A 16095-nucleotide genomic window follows, 5' to 3' on the forward strand; every position below is an offset into this window, starting at 1 on the left:
ACTAACAGGTAAGGATTAGTAGCAATTTAACTAATGCATCAGTAGCGGACATGAGCGAACAAACAATAAACCAACAAGAGAGGAAAAGCACATGAGATCTAAATAGCCAGAAAATCAGGGCAAAGGGAAACAGGTGTGAAGAGAGCAGGAGAGTAAGTGTTGATTGAGAATGAGAATGTGTGTGTATGTGTGAGAGAGAGAGAGAGAGAGAGAGAGAGAGACGAGAGAATGAGAGAAACAGTCAGAGGAATAAAACTAGACTCCTGACATTGACCTGTAAACATATGTCCAATAGTGTTCACTCTCTGCATGTTGCACAATTGACCTTTTTTTTCCTTTGGAAGGATGTATTTGGATGACCAAATCAGACCACTGATTAAGTGTGATCCCATATAATATTCTGAAACATATTTTCACCTCTCAGAGGTGAAGAGATTTGTGCTGGATTTTTCTTATAGAAAATCACATAATTGAAATCTGCTTAATGTTATAGTGTCACAAATCAATGAAGAGTGAGCGAAGTGTTTGAAAAAATTTCCTTCAACAATGGAAAAGAATAAAATCATGAAGTGAAACAATGAATTTTATAAAGAATGTGGATACTGTCACAGAGGTGGAATAGTGGACCCAGCTTTTTAACCTGGCTAGAATCCTGGAGGGGTCATGAGAGTTTGCTTATCCAATCTACACTCACTGGCCCACTTTATTAGGTCCACCTTTCTAGTACTGGGTTGGACCCCCTTGCCTTCAGAACTGACTTAATTCTTCATGGCATAGATTTAACCCCTTACCAGTCACCCCCCATTTTTCGGCATGGAGACAGAAATGACATACCCAAAATAAAAAGGTTTCTGCTCATGATTCCTTCTGACTAGATACATAATCAACATATGTTCCCAAAGCTGACACTTCAAAGTTTACTGTTCAACAATCAGAATTACTCAAACTGTTATGATAATAGAGATATATAAACTCAAACATAAAAACAAAAATAAAGATATTGAAAACATATTTTTTAAATGTATTAAAAAATTGTTGATGTAGGATATTATTTTAGAAACCTAGTGTAGCTGAAGCCACAAGTCTACCAAAGCTTCATTTGAAATTTCATAATATAATACGTAAAACAGTGAATTTTATGAAATATTTTCTAAGGCCATGAAATATGTGTTTTTAGAGAAGGCTAATCAGATTGATTTATAGCACTTGTCATTTTCTGTATGCTCACATGTAAGCTCTCATGTGTGCTCTGTCTATGTGTTTGGCTCTGAATACTCCCCCATTCATGATTCTATTGTTCTCACGAAACAGGTCTTTCACACCTCCGCCAGGTATGACACATTATCCGCATTATTCTTTTATCATTATTCTAGCATCAAGCTACATCAGATATTTATGAAATTATTATACACTTTTACTCAAAACTCCCTTTAAACCCTGATCGAGTGTTTGTAATAACTTCCTTTTGCGATCACGGCAGACAGGATGGATACATGCTTTCATGTATATATCTAATGATCATTCTTACAATACTTAATATACACAATATATTCAGGTTTAAAACAACTTAAGCTAGGGTGACCATATGAGCCATTTTCCCAGGACGCGTCCTTGCCAGGATTTTTATATTGCCTAAAATATCCAGAGTTTGTGCTGTGCAGATCGATCACTGTTTGACATTCATAAGAGCTATAGAGAGCAGAGCAGATGGCTCCTTATGCATTAAAATCACTCTCTTGGTACTTTGGTGTCATACAATTTGCATTACTTTAATCGTTCTCTGTAGATCTCACCTTCTCACATGCCCGCCCGCTCCCACAGAAATATATCTTATCTGGTCCCGCTCCCACACGTGACATTCATGTTTTGTCCCACTCCCGCCCTCTAAAGCCCACATAAAAGTAACCTATATAGATTTTTTTTCAGTACATCAAAGAAATTGACATGAAATGGTTATGTAACATCTCCTAAGCATCACAAGATCCCAGCATAAACTCTTCCCGATTAAATATTTGTTATTAAGGCTAAGCATCAACATTCACAAACCACTGTTATTTTTAACAGAAAAACAAGCATGGGCTGCTGTGTGCATGGCTTGGCATGGCAGCGAGCGGCACGCTTGTATCACTAAAAGTTGACATCTCAGTTAATCGCGATCTCATAATGCTCTGTTATAACACAATAAATATGCACAATTAATTTTTTACAGTGTTTACACTTCGTGTGTTAAAAACATAGACTGTTTAAAATATGTTAAAATGAGAAGATTCGTGAGCAGGCAATTTCAGCACTGCGGTGAGTAGATTCTAACTTTAATCACCTCTGATTGGCCGGTGTATGGTATTATGTCCATGTCCAGAAAGGTAATAAAACATCATCAAAGTAGTCCATGTGACATCAGAGGGTCAGTTAGAATTTGTTGAAGCATCGAAAATAAATTTTGGTCCAAAAAAAGCAAAATACTACGACTTTATTCAGCATTGTCTTCTCTTCCGGGTCTGCTGTGAGCGCGTTCACAACACTGCAGTGTAGTGTTGTCCGGTACGCAAATTAATCATTCGATTTAACCGGTTCTTCTCGAAGCAGTTCACCAAATCGAACTGAATCATTTGAAACAGTTCGCGTCTCCAATAAGCATTAATCCACAAATTACTTAAACTGTTAACTTTTTTAACATGGCATACACTCCCTCTGAGTTAAAATAAACCAATATCCCAGAGTACTGAGCAGAGCCAGATAGCAAATGAAAGATTGACTCGTTCTTGAGTCAAGATCTGGTTGCATCGTTTTTCGGATCAGCAGTACACTGAACCGAGAACCGTTTCTGTCGGACGCGTCCGATTCGAGAACCGAGAAGCTGATGATACTGGGCATGCGTGATTTAGTGTGAAGCAGACTGACACACAGCACATCTGAACCGAACTGGTTCTTTTGGTTGATTGATTCTGAACTGATTCTGTGCTAATATTATGAGTGCGGGTAAAACGAAGGCTTGAATGAAGGGCAATTATTGCCAATGATGCCATTACTTCGAGCGCAAAAGAACCAATCACTACTGGTGATCCGAAATCTGATGCAACCGGTTCTTGACTCGAGAACGAGTCAATCTTTCGTTCGTTATCTGGCTCGGCTCGGTGTTCATCTTCAGTTCTCTCTCCACAGCAGTTCAGTCAGTGTACTGTTTGAGTAAATTAATTACTCCATGATATTGGTTTATTTTAACACGGAGGGAGTGTCAGTCACGTTAAAAAAGTTAACAGCTTAAGTAATTTGTGGATTAATGCTTATTGGAAACGAAAACCGTTTCAAACGATTCAGTTCGATTTGGTGAACTGATCAAGAATAACAGATTAAATCAATTGAGTTGTTTGCGAACCGGACATCACTACACTGCAGTGTTGTTAATTGCACTCACAACAGTCACGGAAGAGAAGACAATGTTGGATAAAGTCGTCGTTTTTGTTATTTTTGGATCAAAATGTATTTTAGATTCTTCAATAAATTCTAACTGACCCTCTGATGTCACATGGGCTATTTTGATGATGGTTCTATTACCTTTCTGGACATGGAGAGTATACCATACATGCGTTTTCAATGGAGGGACAGAAAACTCGGACTGAATCTAAAATATCTTAAACTGTGTTCCGAAGATGAATGAAGGTCTTACGGGTTTGGAACGACATGAGGGTAAGTCATTAATTGCATAATTTTCATTTTTGGTTGAACTAACCCTTTAAACACGTGTTATAAATAGAAACTTTTGCCTAGTTTGAGCATGTCAATCATTTTAATGTTAATATTAGTTGTTCTTTTTGCTTTTGTGGAACAGCTAAATAGCAATTGATATGTTTTAGACACTATATGTGTAGATAATTTTCCGCAAATCATTTTATTCTCCCTCATCCCACACACACATGAGCCCATCAAGAGTTGTCCTGCACCACATAATTTGCGTTGGGTCCAATGGTACTCCACTGGGAGTGCAGGTCTCTGAATTGCAGTATTAAAGTTACTTTTTGTAAAGTTTGTTTGATGCTTTTCTTATTTAACACAATAATGGCTTTAAATAATTTTCTGAGGGTAATTTCTGAAAATGTTCTTTTATGTGTGATTTGTGATAAATTACATTAATTAATCACCACGTAATGTAATTCAAGATTAGATTCAACATTTTAATCGTTTGACAGCCCTAATAAAAATATAAAGTTATAAGACTTTGCCCTTAGTCAAAACTATTTGCTTTGGAAAAATAATTGATTAATGAGACCAAAGACTGCCCATTAGATTTACCAAAATCAAATAATAGCTAATGTTTAACCACCATAGAGACATCAGAGGAAATTCCAGAAGTCCTGGCTGAGGTAAAGCTGTTCTTAATGGGTTCATCAAATAAGCACTATCCTTAGCATTAAATCGCATATTTGAAGTTTAAATAACTACATTACAGCCTAAACAAACTCTAAAACTACATTCTGTGACAGTATTAGTTTTGTGTAGTATTTCTGAAATGATAGTAGGTTTGGTCCTCTGGCATTATTTACTCACCCTCATGTTGTTCCAAACCTGAATGAGTTGCTTTCTTATGTTGGACAAAAAAGAAGATATTTAGAAGATTGCTGGTAATCAAACAATCGGTGGTTCCCATTGACTTCCATAGTAGGAAAAAAAAAATACTATGGAAGTCAATGGGAACATTTTCATTTATGGGTGAACTATCCCTGTAAGCAGTATTGTGATTAAAATAGATATGATTTATATGGAATAGCACACCACTCCATCAAGGTAGAGTAAAAATTTTGGAAAGTATTTTGTGTCACATTTTTGGAGGGAACACAGATTTTTCAGTGAATCAAAAAGCAATACATTTATGTGAATTTAGTGAATGTGAATATAAAACTCTAAGTTAGCCACTTGTTCTGAAACATGATTCCTATTCTCAGTCTGTGAGCAAAGAAACACATGCACTGGAATGTGTAGGTAAAAATATAATAATAATTATTAAAAAAAATCCAAAATAACGAACAGTGAGAAATATTTACGTTCATTGCAGAATGCTACTTCTGTAACACACAGAGTTGCTGTCTATGTTGAGCATTCTAAAACAGTCACTTCTATATGTGTTTGCAAACTGCTTGATAAAGCTTTTGTGGAACCACTTTTTATAATGTGTCCTCAACTACTATGTACTTACATTTATATGAATCATGCACATACATATTTTTACATTGCACTTATATTTAACAATAATATCTTGTAATTACATATGCAATTCATTTATGCCTATAATTACACTGTTGAACCTAGCTATACCCCTTAAACCTAACCATACCATCAAACATGCCCATAACCTTACCTGTAGCCCCCCTCAATAGCAGCAAACGTTTTTAGCAATTCAATATGAACAGAATAGGTACATTGTACCTAACAATTCATTATTTTATTAAGTACAGAGCATTTGAGATAGGCATCACACATATTACTCTAATCTAATATATTTTTGCACCTTTACTTCATTATAGTGCTACTATGCTGTTATGCATTAAATGAACCAGTGAAAAAAAAAAAGATTAAGAGGAAAGACACCGTCAAAAATTGAGTGATATGTTTGATGGAGTTGGAATGGTGAAATTACGGCCCATCTATCTAAAATGAGCAGGACATTATCTAAATGACTGAGAATGATTTATTTACCTGCTAATTCAAGCCTTCATCGTTTGCCACATTTTTCACTTCATCTTTGGCTTTCACTAAACAAAGAAACATTTGGTAAAATAGCTATTACTGACCATATATAAAGAACACACAATACAGCAACAACACAAGTATTAAATCACAGGTAATGCAAAATGTATTCTACAGAATTGTTACATCAATTGATTATCAAAGTTACATTATTTACAAGCTAACACAAGAAGTAACTTGACCAAGATCCCAGCTAAACCAAACACTGTCCACCACAATGGTGACTTCAAATGAATCAAATATCAACATTTAAACCTCTGTTAATTCTCAATAAGAGCTTCTCTAGATGTCTGACAGAAATAAAGTCACAGAACCTTGTAAGGAGGATCTGTGAACATCTATATTAGATGTACAGAAGACATAAAAACATTTTTAAAAAAGACGTCATAAAAACATTCTGTCTTCTCAGTGGACGTCTTTTCAACCTCTGCAAAGACATAAAAAGACGTAACTGTGCCCAGTGGATTAGGTTGATGTTAAAATACCAAATATAGTAATTTTCAGGTAATAGTTCCTTTAAAAACAAACAAAAATGTTAAATACATGTGACTTCATGCCACAAGACTGCTAACGTATAAAGGTATAATTAATACTTGATTTATTTAACATGCATTATGTACCATGTGTTGAGTTCAGTGTAAAATGCATTGAGTAAAGAAGTTAATATACAAGACTTGGTACGTCCTTGTGCTTTGGACACAAAATTTCAATAATAAAAAAAGTTATTTGACCCATGTTATGCTCTTATATTTACTTTGACAATGTGAATAATATAAAGTTGTGGCCTAATGGTTAAAGAGTTTGACTCCTAACCCTAGGGTTGTGGGTTTGAAACTCGGGCTGGCAATAACATGACTTAGGTGCTCTTGAGCAAGGCACCGAACCCCCAACTGCTCCCTGGGTGCTGCAGCATAAATGATGAACACTGCTATGGGTGTGTGTGTACTTTGGATGGGTTAAATGTAGAGCTTGAATTCAGAGTATGGGTCACCATACTTGGCTGAATGTCACGTCTCTTTTCACTTTAAAATTGTGTATGCTTATAGATAATAGGCCTTATGTTCAGTAAACAAAAAATATTTTGTTCTGATATTTTTGAGGTTAACATGAATATTTATGTTGTGACAACTTGTGATATTAAGTTATTTTAAGTTGGGTAGACTTTAGTCCCCGTTTGTTAAGTTTACTCAAAAAAGCGCAATAAGTTGCCTTATTTTTTTAAGTTGACGCAACTTTTTTTTTACAGTGTGTGTATATATATATATATATATATATATATATATATATATATATATATATATATACACAGTGGGGCTCTAAAGTTTGTGCACCCCTTGCAGAATCTGTGAAAATGTGAGTAATTTTCAAAAAAAAAAAGAGAAATCATACTAAATGCATGTTATATTTTATTTAGTACTGTCCTGAGATGTTAACATTTAGTCCACAAGAAAAAAAAAACGCTAAAATTATTAAAATAACCCGACTCAAAAGTTTGGGAACCCTTGGATTTTAATACTGTGTGCTGTTACCTGATGATCCACGACTGTCTTTCTGTTTTGTGATGGTTGTGCATGAGTCCCTTGTTTGTTCTGAACAGTTAAACTGAGCAGCGTTCTTCAGAAAAATCTTTAAGGTCCTGAAGATTCTTCAGTTTTTCAGCAACTTTGCATATTTGAACCCTTTCCAGCAGTGACTTTATGATTTTGAGATCTTTTCACACTAAGAACAATTGAGGCACTCCAACACAACTATTAAAAAAGATTCAAATGTTCACTGATGCTCCAGAAGGAAACAAGATGCATAAAGAGCCAGGGGGTGAACACTTTTGAACACGATGAAGATGTCCAAATTTGTCTTATTTTGTTGAAATATGATTTCTTTCCATTTAGTTCTGCCCTTCGTAAGCAACAGAAGATACTTGTATGTTTCCCGGTACACAAATTAAGTACAATTTACTTTGATCTTCAAATTCCAAAAGTTTTCAACCCCAGCTCTTTATGCATCTTGTTTCCTTCTGGAGCATCAGTGAATGTTTGAATCTTTTTAAATAGTTGTGTTTGAGTGCCTCCATTGTCCTCAGTGTGAAAAGATGGATCTCAAAATCATAAAGTCACTGCTGGAAAGGGTTCAAATATGCAAAGATGCTGGAAAACTGAAGAATCTGCACGACCTTAAAGATTTTTCTGAAGAACGCTGCTCAGTTTAACTGTTCAGAACAAACAAGGGACTGCACAACCATCACAAAACAGAAAGACAGCCGTGGATCATCCAGGTAACCACACACAGTATTAAGAATCAAGGGTTCCCAAACTTTTGAGGGGGTTATTTTAATAATTTCAGCAATTTTTTTGTCTTGTGGACTAAATGTTAACATCTTTTATGTACAATATCTTACTCGGGACAGTACTACATAAAAAATATCATGCATTTAGTACGATCTGTCTTATTTTTTGAAAATTACTCACATTTTCACAAATTCTGCAAGGGGTGCCCAAACTTTCGAGCCCCACTGTATATATATAGTACAGACCGAAAGTTTGAAAACACCTTCTCATTCTCACCTTCTCGTTTTTTTTTATTTTCATGACTATGAAAATTGTAGATTCACACTGAAGGCATCAAAACTATGAATTAACACATGTGGAATTATATATGGAATTATATACAGAACAAAAAAGTGTGAAACAACTGAAAATATGTCATATTCTAGGTTCTTCAAAGTAGCCACCTTTTGCTTTGATTATTGCTTTGCACACTCTTGGCATTCTCTTGATGAGCTTCAAGAGGTAGTCACCTGAAATGGTCTTCCAACAGTCTTGAAGGAGTTTCCCGAGAGATGCTTAGCACTTGTTGGCCCTTTTGCCTTCAGTGTGCGGTCCAGCTCACCCCTAAAGCATCTCGATTGGGTTCAGGTCCGGTGACTGTGGAGGCCAGGTCATCTGGCACAGCACCCCATCACTCTCCTTCTTGGTCAAATAGCCCTTGATGCCTTCAGTGTGACTCTGCAATTTATATAGTCATGAAAATAAAGAAAACTCTTTGAATGAGAAGGTGTGTCCAAACTTTTGGTCTGTACTGTATACAGTATATATTAGGGTTTTTTAAATAACTTGCATATGTTCATCCATTCTTCAATCTTAAAAACAAAAGGCACTTATTTTTTTTTCAAAGAAAAATAATTAAATAAAAAAATTAACTGGTGTAACAATTTCATACAAAATCAGGCCAAAACAATGTTTGAAGTTTATTTTGAGAGTTCGAAAACAGCTTGCCAAAATTGATGTTAGAAATGTTAGGTTTGGCTGCTAAACTCTTATGAAACTACCATTGGTTAGTGGTGATTTTGTACATTTGAAGTGTTTCTTATGGGAGTGAACCTGAAGTCTCAGTTCCTACCTATCAATTGGCCACATTAGGTTGTAGTTTTTTTTTTTTTTCTAGTCATAGAATGTGATGTGCATTATTGTGCACATTATACTGGGGACAGTTGAAGAGACTCTTTAAAGCACAAGTACATTGATGGCTCTCTACTGAACTTGAGAATGAAAGTGGCCCTTTCCCACATGTTTGAAAGCAATAGACACATGAAAAATGTTTCTGGAATGGATCACCCATGAACAAAAACTACAAAGATTGCATACTACCTGGTCTGAATACTTCAATTGCCCTTGAGATGAATGGGAATGCTAAAAGATGCTCTCTCTGGGTGTTATAGACCTCCTTGGTAGATCCAGCAGAGGTGAGTGAAGTCCAATCGACAGCCTTTAATTCACATGATTCCCTCATCAATAAAAAATCCATTAACTGAAGGAATAGACTATTGATTTCTTGGTTGTTCTTCTCTCATTGCAAATGAAGTCTTAAACCAAAATCAAACGGTAAGGTGCTGACTCAATGTAGCCCACTGAAGGTCTTTGCCAGCACAAGTGTGAGGACAAGACGGAGCTGTTTGCATGTGCATTCGGATTGTGGTCCTGTTTTGCATTCCATCACTGTGAGGTGTACAGTACAATTAGCAGGCCCTAACCTAATTAATGGTGTAGCCAGCAGGAGAGGAGAGGTGCTGAGTGCTGCTGGTAATGTAATGTCAGTGCGCATTAGACTGATGGGCCTGAACTCTTGGCAAGGATACGCCAAAACACTTTCCCTGTCATAGGCTGCTTTCTTTGCCATTCTGACCCCAGACAGACCCATTCTCACCTCCATACTCATTCTGTTCCATACACATCTGTTCATTCAATTCTGCATTTATCCATAGGCATGCTGATTAAATGAAACACAAACCAAGAATTGTTTTCTTTTTTTCTGTTATACACAGTGGCATGATAATGGATGGACCTCTCAGCACTCTCTTGGTTGGTCTACTGAATCTGTGCTGTTTGGTTTTACTTGAGTCACTCATGGGCAGGGCAACAAGATTGAATCTGTCAGCAAAGTTGAATGAGGGACTCGTGAGAGAATGGATGGACTGCTAATCTGATCTGCAGCCTGTGGGCCTTGACTTTCAACTGTGGAAGCGACCGCCTCAAACGTATATTAGCCACTGTAGTCTGCTGACAAAGCCTGTCCCTTATCCCATCTCAAAGCTTAAATATCAGTCACGAACTACGAAGTGGACTCTTGCACACACTCACAGACACTTGAAAGCACTCCTAGATTAAATTGTCACATCTCCAGTTCCTGCAATCCCTTGCTTCTTGTCATAAGAGAGCTGTGGCGAGATTCCCTGTTTCACTCTGTGGGTGTTAATCTCATTTTTCTATAGCCCCTTTCACACTGCGATTCCGGCAAATACACGGGTAAAGTGTTCCGGCAATTGTTCCCGGGTTGCTAGATTTTGCACTTTCACACTGCCAGTAATTACCCGGGATATGTGCGTGCTTTCACACACAACCTGTAAAGGTCCCGTAATGACACGTGACATCAGGGTGTGACGTGTAATGTACAAGTCGAAAACGTTAGGCACGTTATATTTTCACTGAAGCTAGCAAACGATCTCGGCGTCAGCACGGAAAGTGAGGAACTAACTGATCTCTGCTTCATTACGGCAATGTTACTAGGTCCCCGACCCGGGTTCAATGCCGGAATCAATCCCGGGACATGTTTGCTTTCACACAGAAGGCGACCCGGCAATGTTCCGGCAATTTGCCAGGTCCGATGTGCAGTGTAAAAGGAGCTTATGCCTGTCGTTCTCAACAGGTTTTGCTATAGGACCCTGATTTGACAAGATTCAACAGCACCATACTAGAAATATAAAATAACAAAAATGTCTTTAAAATCCAATGTCATTTTTTTTTATATTCCCAAGTACTGCATAGACCCAACAATATGAAAAAGCGGGCAAAATCTGAGGTCCGTTATGTTATGTGCAAAAACGGGTAATGTAGATTGAAAGGAACACCAATCAACTTTGAAAATCATATACACTGTATTGTATCCCTTGCATTAGATTAATTAAAATGTTGCAAACTTCAAAGCTGCAGGAATATATATATTTTGGATATATTGGAATATATATTTTTCATATTGTGGATTGACTTTGGGACCTGTGTGAACAGGGCATTAGCTTGCATAGTAAAATTGTATAATCAACTGGAGAAGTATTATTTATGGAACAAACACATTGCCAAACAATGCATTTGTATTAACCATATTACCATGGGACAGATTACGGCAAATTACCAGAAAGTGTAATTGGATATGGGTATTGTATTGTTTGAATATTTCACGTTTTGGTCCAAGACCACCAGTTGAGAACCTCTGCTATAAAACTACTTGCTGACGGCTAGCTATCAGTTTTATTGTTTTCAAAATTTCATTTTTCATCAGGAAACTGCTGTGAGATGGTTGCTGTGTTGAAGAAGGTAATTGTTCTGCAGGTGCTCGTCCCGTCTGGGATGCCAAATTACAACTTGATATCAAACAGGGAAACATAAAAATGTGTTTCACATGATGACAATGATACTGGCATGCTGTGACAGTGAGAGGCAAAAGATGGCAAATACTTGTGGGCATAATACTGACCTGCAGAACAGATGTGAAATAAAGTACTGCATCATAACAGAACTATTATCTCTTTCCACTTTGATCAAATGCACCCTTTGCTTTTGTAAATGAATCTACAAACAACAAATGTTTTGCAGACCAAATGTTCTAAAGGGCTTGAACTATTGACATCATCTGGTGAGTTTTATCGAGCTTGGAGGAAAGTACACATGGAAAATGTGCTTTCTTCATCTAATATGTGTAACTATGCACATTCCTTGTTCGTGTTGCAGTTTGCTTGGTTAGCAACTGACAGTACCTCATGACACTCGAAATCTCAAGTGCTATAAGTGTGCACTGAACTGCAAAAAAGACCATTCAGGAAACCATGGCCCATCAAACTAGCTGCAATTTTCTCATGTCAGCAGAACACCAACGTAAATTATTTCACCTTTGATACAGCTGGGTATCAAATCAAGTATTTATGTGTGTACAGTATAAGCACAGCATTGCAAAAGTGAACCACTTTGAGGAGTGGGATGGAACCTACAGTATATAGGGTTGGTATAAAGGTATAAAGGTGAAGCCGGAACAGTCCTCTTAAAATGTTTTTCTTGACAGGTCATAATATACAGTTATACGTAATATACAGTGAACTTACAAAACCATGTATAATATATTATATATATATATATATTATTATTATTATTTTTTTTTTTTTTACGTGCATTACATGTGTTGATCTTTTATACAAAGTGTGCTAATAAAAATGAATGTATTTGTTCTTGATTACTTTTATAAGGGAGTACTTACAATAACAGATGTGGCAAAAAAGTATTTTGTCCACCGGTGTGCCAATCTTGACTGGGAAGGAACTTACATGTTTGGTTCACTTAGTTTTGCTGGGTTTTTTTTTTTTTTTTTTTTTTTTGTAGAGGTAGCAACATTTATTTATATTGTGGTTAAGCAATATAATGTCTCCCTTTTTTCTTGGCATTCTTAGTTCAAAATTAAATTTGTATTTATTAACAACTCCATTAAGGAAAATACGAGGTTTCTTCTGTCACACAGGTTTATGTTTTTTATGCGTAAATATTGACAAAAATGCCATCTGCCTACCCTCCATCAGTATATGGATTGTCCAACTCAATCAACACGCATATTGGATAAATGTTTTGGCAACATAGTAGATGGATATAAGGCTGTGTGTTGCCCTCCTTTGGGGAGGTCAGATCATAATATTATACATCTGCTACCAAATATCGAGCTAAGTTTAAACAAGAGAAACCAGTGACTAAAGATATACAACTGTGGACAGAACAGAGCACAGCATATCTTAGACACTGTTTTGATGACAGAGAGAGGCAACTGTTCTTTGATGCATGTGAAGATGTACATGAGATCCCTGACACCATTACATCTTACTTAAGTTTTTTGTGAAAGCAACTCTGTTTAGACTAAAACAATTCAAATGTATCCAAACAATATGTTTTGGTTTATCAACGATTTTTAAAATGTGTTTAAATTTTTAATTTGGTGATAAGGAACTGACAAAAGGAAGAAATTTAGGAGTCAGATTAGAAAAGCTAAACTAGCATTTAAGGATAAGATTGAAAATAGCTTATATACAGGCAATGCCCAGAAGACATGTGAAGGGCTTAATAGTATTATGGGAAGAGAGAAGAGGAAACAGGTGTGTTCCTTATGAAGTGCACCTTTTGTAGAAGATTTAAACGTTGTCTTACTAGGTTTGATAGTGGGGGATGTACTACAGAATGTGAGAAAATATGTTTTACTAATCCGGCATATGAGACCATTAAACTTAAAGGTTATGAAAAAGCAGCCAGTCTTGCTAGCATTAAGCCAAATAAATGACTTGGCCCAGATGGGCTAAAGTGATGTGTGTTAATTTTATTTTTATTTTTTTCAACTAACTGGTGTCCTTACCAAGATCGTTGGTTCCAAATTCATGGAAAGAAACATAGATTGTTCCAGTACCCCAAATATCTAGTTAAAAGATTTTAGACCGATAGCTCTAACATCTATATTGAGTAAATGTGTGGAACAAGTATTAACAAGGCATACAGTATTTGGAACAGTGTGGTTAAATATTTGGACCCCCTTCAGTTTGCCAACAGGGGAAAAAGGGGCACCGATGATGCTATTAGATCCTTATGTAATTTTGTAGCTAAACACATAAGAATTTTATTTATAGATTTTAGCTCAACTTTTAATTCAATTCGGATTGATGTTCTTTTGCAAAGATTAATTAACTTGGAAGTAAATGGTGATCTTATTTGGTGGATTAAATACTTTCTTTTAAATCATCCTTTAAAAGTAGTTGTTAATGTTATGGTGTCAAAGACAATCATTGTAAATAAAGGAGTTCCTCAAGGAGCTATTTTATCACTCTTACTTTTCTCATTGTATACAAATGAATTTAAGATCCAGGATTCATATTTTAATTTATTTAAATACGCAAACGACATGGCATTTGTTGGCCGGTTGAGTAAAGCTGGAACAGAGGGAAACACATTGTATTATAGTTACATAAATTTGCTTCAAATTTGGTGTTAACTGAGTAAGTGATTTTACTGAAGGGTTAGAACCTTCGATACTTGATGGACATCAAATAGAGATGGTAGGAAGTTTTAAAAAATTTAGGAACATTTATTGATAGATTAATATTTGCTGGAAATGTTGAATATGTTTTTAAAAAAGCAATGCAGAGATTAAATCTTATTAGGAGGTTACAGCATTTTCGAGTGAGTCAACATATTTTAGAGATGGTCTGTAATAACCTTGTTGAGAGTGTTATATTTTTTAATATTATAGTCAGGATGGGAGACCTCCTGGGAAAAATAGGTTGTTGCTGAAAGAGGTGTTAGTGAGGCCAGCAGGGGGTTGCTCACCCTGTGGTCTGTGTGGGTCCTAATGCCCTAGTGTAGTGACAAGGACACTATAATGAGATGTTAAACCGAGGTCCTGAGTATCTGTGGTCATTAAAAATCAGAGGATCTCTTTCAAAAAGTGTAGTGGTGTAATCCCAGCATCCTGGCCAAAATCACCCATTGGCCTCATATCTGCTGATTGGCTTCATCACTCTGTCTCCTCTTTACCAATAAGCTGCTGTGTGGTGGGAGTTCTGGTGCAATATCATGATTTCATCATGATAACCTAAAAATCTACAGTTTTAGAGTAGCATCCCCAACACTGCTTTTATGAAATTCCTAGCAACATCCTTATGTTGCGGACATGTGATGTGAAGTTGTGTGGTTTCATGTTGTGGGAATGACATTGTTCTCTTTTGACTAAGTTTAAGTTTAGTTTAGTCACTTTATTGTCCACGAATTGTTCTCTTTTGACCAAGTTTAAGTTTAGTTTAGGAAATTTGTCTTTGACTTCACTGCACAGATAAAGAGGGAAGTGGTGGCCTAATGGTTAGAGAGTCGGACTGGCAATCGAAAGGTTGTGAGTTTGAGTCTCAGGCCGGCAGGAATTGTAGGTGGGGGGAGTGCATGTACAGTTCTCTCTCCACCTTCAATACCACGACTTAGGTGCCCTTGAGCAAGGTACTGAACCCCCAACTGCGCCCCGGGCGCCGCAGCATAAATGGCTGCCCACTGCTCTGGGTGTGTGTTCACAATGTGTGTGTGTTCACTGCTCTGTGTGTGTGCACTTCGGATGGGTTAAATGCAGAGCACAAATTCTGAGTATGGGTCACCATACTTGGCTGAATGTCATGTCACTTTCAATGTGGCTGCCGTCGCATCATCCAGGTGGATGCTGCACACTGGTGGTGGATGAGTACACCCCCCCCCCCCCTCTATGTAAATCACTCCCCCCCTCTATGTAAATCACTATGTGAGTCCCCAGGAAAGCAATATAAATGTAAGGAATTATTATTATTATTATTATTAATATTAATATGACTATGTGGTATAGACTAGAGCCAGTTAAAGAGGCAAAAACTGGGTTGAGCAGTTAAATTTGCCAATGCAATTGTAGGCCAACCACAAAGACAATTGGGATTTGAGTGAGAGCAGGGATGATTGTGAATTGTTTTATTTATTTATTTATTTATTAAATGTAATTTGTGTGATGATGTTAAATTTATCTGTGCAGTCAAAGACAAATTTCCACTCGTGGAAACTAAACTTAAACTTGGTCAAAAGAGAACAATTCTTGGACAATAAAGTGACTAAACTAAACTTAAACTTGGTCAAAAGAGAACAATGTCATTCCCACAACATGAAACCACACAACTTCATAAATATAACTTAATTCACACCATATTTCTGATATTTTCGATCAATCTTATCAGATTAACTTTGATCGTTCACTTTTATTTTATATCCGTGAGTGCAG

Source organism: Carassius carassius, chromosome 24 (assembly GCF_963082965.1).
Source record: "Carassius carassius chromosome 24, fCarCar2.1, whole genome shotgun sequence".
In the NCBI taxonomy this organism is placed as follows: Eukaryota; Metazoa; Chordata; class Actinopteri; order Cypriniformes; family Cyprinidae; genus Carassius; species Carassius carassius.